This window comes from Lipotes vexillifer, unplaced genomic scaffold (genome assembly GCF_000442215.2).
Source record: "Lipotes vexillifer unplaced genomic scaffold, Lipotes_vexillifer_v1.1 scaffold586, whole genome shotgun sequence".
NCBI lineage: Eukaryota > Metazoa > Chordata > Mammalia > Artiodactyla > Lipotidae > Lipotes > Lipotes vexillifer.
The window spans coordinates 570032-576068 of NW_006781860.1; positions in this window are offsets into that span (position 1 = coordinate 570032).

Genomic DNA, 6037 nt, shown 5'->3' on the forward strand with positions numbered 1-6037 from the left:
CCTCTGACACACCCTGAGCCAGAACTACTCAGCTAAGTCACTCCTGAATTTCTGACCCTCAGAACTGTGAGATAATTAAATCTTTGTTGTTATACAGCAATAGATTATTAATACAATTCCGTATCTTAAGCACCTTGTAATCATGTTGTCTGGACAGCTGCATAAATGTAAAATCAATACTTTCTACAAGATTCTGATGTAATCTGTAAATGAGAGGAGCATTTCCAAGACACAACAAAATCTACATTGTCATTTTGGAAACTATTATTGAGATTATGGTAATTGCTCAGAAGTCATCAGGAAACAGCTAAACTAAAATTTAAGTTTTAGTGACTGGCTGGAACTCGTAAGACAAGAGAATGAAAAAAATGAGTAAAAATGTAAAAAGAGACATAAAGTTGAGAATGAAGTTATGTTGTGACAGTAGGTTTAAACTAGGAGGGGATTTAGTGGCAAAGGCAAATATAAGCTTCTGATAAGAGGAAATCTTGGAAGGATACATTGCCATTGTGTTCCTAGAACTTTCCAGGTAATTCTGATTCCTCTTGATTTAAATGTCATTTATTTGGCATGAGACGATTAAGATGTGCTCTTGGTCTTCAAAACACTGGAAACATCCTTGACTGTGAAAAAGGGTGTTTCAAGTTCATTGTCCTTATTTCATTCCTTTGTTTCTATGGTTCTATATTTGAGAAGTAGTTTTTTTTTTTTTTTTTTTAATCTTCAGAGAGAACTTATGCACCTGGAAGGGGAATCCTATGTACATGAAACTTATGGGTCACAGAACAGATATCACTGTGGACGTAAACCAGTTAACTGGAATCATGATTTATACCTGCACTGTCCTATGGGTTGTGATACCTCCAAAGATGTAATAAACACATTTCTGGCCTGGCAAAGCTGATACTCAGATCCTAGATGCCCCAGTGGCCACAGTGACTTGGTCAAAGTAGAAAGGGTAGGAAACAAAAATGAAGAATGAGGCCACAATCTATATTCACCATAAAAGGACGCTGTTTGCAGTGCTGGGAAAGCAGTCTTTGTTTATTGAGTATAGGACTACATATACTCTACGGAGAGCACTTAAATATTTACAGATCGACTTGTGCTGCACGTGCTTTTTCTATGAGATGTGAGTAGTATTACTTTCTGATGTAAAATCCCGGCTCAGGTTAGGTTCTCTGGGAGCAGAGACTGAAATGAGGATTCTTGTGTAATTGCTTCACTGAGGGAGAAGGGGAGTGAAGGAAGGAGGGTGGGGCTGAAGAAGGCGCTAAGCAAGGAAGTGGTCTCAGCTGGAGACTTACCTCTGCCTGATCCCACGGGGCTCTCTGAAGCATGATTTGTACCAGAGCTGGTCTCCCCTTGAGGCAAGGGACTGGCCTTTTATACTTTACAGTAGTCAGCCATTGGCTGTGGGCTGCTCAGTGCGGGGTGTGGAGGTGTAACTTCCCTGAAACAGCTCCACGTTGTCTGAGGACAAGTCTCCAAAGAAGGGAGCAGCTCTGAGCCATTAGCAGACAACACTCACGGATGGGTGCATTGCCTGGTGACAGGAATCTTGGCAGTGAACCTACATTTTCTACAACAGGTTTGAAATTTTTACATGACAATCGTGTCAGTCTGGCTAGATGTTCCCCAAACCCATTTCTTCTTCCTGGGTACACAGCTTGACTATGTTCCCCAGACTCCCTTGCAGTTCGGTACAGCCACGTGACTCAACTCTAACCAATAGAAAGCAGGGAGAAGGGATTTGTGCCACCTCTGGCCCTGGCCCTGGCCCCTAAAACCCCCTTGGCAAGCAGCCTTCCATGCTCTCTTTCTCCAGCTCTGCTGAGGTCCCCCTCCCTTTATTTTTATTTCTGCCAGATGCAGAGCATCTAGTGGCAGACTTTGAGTTCCCAGGGGATGGAGGAGCTACCAGATAGTGTCCCTGATGAACACGAAGTGATCCACCATGCCTCCACCAACCCTTGTTGGACTGTGGCACGAGCAAGAAACAAAACATGATTATGTTAACCCACTGAGATTTTCCAGGTTGTTTCAGTATTTAGCCTACCCCGACTCATTTAGTGAACCTTCTGTTTTTTTTTTTTTTTTTTTTTGGCCACGTGGCATGCAGGATCTTAGTTCCCTGGCCAGGGGTTGAACTTGTGCCCCCTGCAGTGGAAGCGTGGAGCCCTAAGCACTAGACAGCCAGGGAATTCCCACAAACCCTTCATTTAAAAAAATATATTTATTTATTTGGCTGCGCTGGGTCTTAGTTGTGGTACACGGATCTTTTTATAGTTGCAGTATGCAGGATCTTTTAGTTGTAGCATGCGGGCTCTTAGTTGTGGCATGCAGGATCTAGTTCCCTTACCAGGGATTGAACCCGAGCCCCCTGCACTGGGAGCGCGGAGTCTTAACCACTGGACCACCAGGGAAGTCCTAAATCTTCCATTTTTAAGAAACATGAATAGCTTCTGAAAATTTTATTTTCAGAATTCTATCAATTTATTATCAATAATAATTCTAGCTCAAATCTGTGATGACGGAAGTGCTGGATAACTAAAGTAAGAATTTTTTTCTTATTCCTTTAAAACATAGAAAAAATCTCCGAAAGTCTGAGTATTATGGGTGATTAAAAAAAAGCACCGTGAAAATATATGGCTAAGATAATTATCCAAAATCCTGTTCATGGAAACAAAGCAGGAAGCTGCGCTTTCCCAAGGTTAGACAGCTTGCTATTGTTAACAAGGAGTGAGAACTGTTGGCTCCAGTTTGTGTGACTAACTGTTGGACTTTCCCAGTGCACAGTTTTTTAACATTTCTGCTCAGCTATTCGGCCATTCCCAGGGCTACCAAAAGCTTCATTCCATGGAGAAGGGTGAACTGTCTGATGCCTTACATAAGAGGCCAGCCGGGCTGCTGAGAACAAGCTGTTTGTTGCTTGAGAAGAGCCACCTTCTCAATGTGTCAAGTTTTGTTTCAGAGGATGGAGTTGGTATAGGAAGGAAGCGGGCAAATGATCACACACAGACACACACACACACACACACACACACACAGGTGTGTAGAGGACATAATTTCACAGATATTCAAAATTGGCTTTATGGGAGACAGTTGCTTGTAAGATTCCATCATCATTAGTACTCAAACCCCTCTCTTTCTCTAGGATTGTAGAAAGAATTAGGTAAGGTTCATGTGGCCAACATCAGCTTCATTGTTGCTGGAGTTGGACTGGAGATTCCGATTGGGTTTGTGGCCACAATCAGGCTTCTTCTTACTCTCCCTACCCCCTTTCTTCCCTACATCAGAGTGTCTACACAACAGACCCTCTCCTTGCAAGTTGCAAGGAAGATGCTATCTTTTCCCATCAGGTCTTTCAAGTGAGAACAGTGAGTGGCCCCCCATAGGTGCGCTTGCCATGTGGAATCAGGGGTAGAGTGGTGTCTCCTCTGAGGGCAGCACAATTCAGGGGTGGTGGTGGTGGTGGAGAGAGCTTGAGAGAGAGCTTGAAAGAGCAAGAGAGATAGCAAGAGAAGGACAGAGATACACACACACACACATGCACACGCACACGCACATGCACACACACGGACAGATACAGAAAAAGATAGAGACAATGTTGGAACCGGGAATGATCAGTTTCTTCTTCCTCCATCACTTCTTCCTTGGAGAAGGAAGAGCTGGGAGAAGCACCAATGTTACTTCATCCATATTCCCTCCTGGGGAGTAGACAGGACATTTTCTCACAATAAAATGAGGCCAGGGGAATAGGATTCCTTTTAACACTGTTAAAGATCTACCTTGGGCTTCCCTGGTGGCGCAGTGGTTGAGAGTCCGCCTGACGATGCAGGGGACGCGGGTTCGTGCCCCGGTCCGGGAGGGTCCCGCATGCCGCGGGGCGGCTGGGCCCGTGAGCCGTGGCCGCTGAGCCTGCGCGTCCGGAGCCTGTGCTCCGCAACGGGAGAGGCCACAGCAGTGAGAGGCCCGCGTACCGCAAAAAGAAAAGTACTCTTTTTCCGACCACTAAACAATGTTTATGGCAAAAAAATTAGAAAGTTAGAAAAGAATACAAAGAATAAAATAAAAATTACATAACCGCACCAGTCAGAGATGATTGCTGTTAATATCTTGCTATACGTAATTCTCCTGCCCTATTTAAAAATTGCATATAGATAGGTCCATTTCTTACAAAAATGGGATCTGCGTGTTCGTACAGTTTTGTTAGCTGCTTTTTCCTCTCAACAATGTAATAGAAACATTTTCCATGCCATTAAATATCCTCCGACTAAGCAAAAGATCTACCTTTCTTCACTTCTAGGAAAAAAAAAGTTAAAATCAGCTGAACAAGTGATTGTTTAGTGTTTACATTGGTCAGTCCCTCAGTAAGTACTTTTTAAAGTTCACCAATCTTTGAGATATAATCTAAAGTATCTCAGTATCACTCATGCCAATTCTGAAGCTCAGAGAAGCCAAATAGAATTCTCCCTATGAGGGATCGAACCCAGCCCCCTGCATTGGGAGCACGGAGTCTTACCCACTGGACCACCAGGGAAGTCCTAGTGTGTAGGTTTAGAACTGCAAAAAGGATAAAGAAATTCTCTTCTAAAATGTTCTTGTTTACCTTCAGCCTTAAAGGGCTATCAGTGTTTCTAGTTTCTACATTCTTATCTGTGTTTATTTTGCAGTTTGATAACTATTTCTTCTATTCAGAAAACTGTTGTAGAAATAAAGACCAGTACTTGGCATTCCTTAGATACTAAAACATTTTAAAAATGCCATTTTTTTCCTCCTGTGTCCCGGGTTAAAACGTTGCTGCTGTTGGGTCACTTCTTGCTGTGCCTCTCGTCCTTCATGGAGCAGCTTCCTTCGGGCTTGTCACAGCGCATCAGAGGCTGCCCCTCCCTCCTGGCCCCACCTGCATCCCTCACTCCTCACTTCCTGGGCGCCAAGTCTCTGGGACTCCTCCCTCTCCTGTCCTTTCACCTCCCCAACCCAGCCATTAGTCAACAACCATCTTGAGCCCCCTCTGTCAAGCCTTCCTGGTTGAGCTCTGGCTCATAGATTTTCTCTTTTCTCTAAGCTCCCACAGCACTTAGCCTGGGGTACACAGTTTAGCACTTAATTATATATTGTCTTTTATTGTTTGTTTTTATTTGTTGTGTTAGTTTTGTCTTTTCCAGCGAGGCGGCAACACGTCTTTTTTTTTTTTTTTTTAAATCTCTCACAGTACTCCAGTAGGAAGAGAGTTAATACTTCTTCGTCTACCCATAAGGGTTGACTGATGGATTGATAGGCACAGCTGTGAGACCTCCTACCCATCTCTGCAGTGCTTAATAAGTATCTGTCAAATTTATTAAACTGACTTGAGTAACAAAGATCAGCTCGGAATCTAGTATTCAGCTGGGCAAATCACACCATCTTTGCATCCATTTTCTCATCTGCAAAATGGAGATTAAAATGGGAAACCAGCCTACCTCAGAGAGGTACTATGAGGCTTAAATAGACATCGTAGTATGAACTATATGAATGTTAGGGATTGTTATATCTCACATTTCTTTTTGCAGGAGTCACAGGGAAAAGTGGAGTCTGGCGTTTATCACGGGGCATGGGTCCCTTTCTCACCTTTTTTAGAATGGTGGGCCATTCTCAGGGAAGTCTGACCACAAAGGGAAAGGTAGGAAAAGAATAAATATGATCCCTTGGCTTCCAGTTTTCCTGAGAAGGTTTTACAGTTGTGGAAAATACATTATGGTGGTGGGATTTTGAAGTGGAAATTCCCCAACTAAGTTAGTCTTTGCTGCTCCTTAACTTATCTATTCTTTTGGTACTCTTCTCTCCAAACCTACCGCTGTCTTAATTCTCTCCTGGCAGGTCTGAAGCAAAAAATGGTATAAGGAAACTTAGTGATTTTGGGGATACTCTTTCTCTATTTCATTTTTTTCAGATTCCAAATGGGAAATATTACTTTGGCTATCAATTATGAATTGACATAATTTTTCTTTTTTCTTCTTATGTATCTCTCTTCACTCCCCCCCCCCCCCCCCCT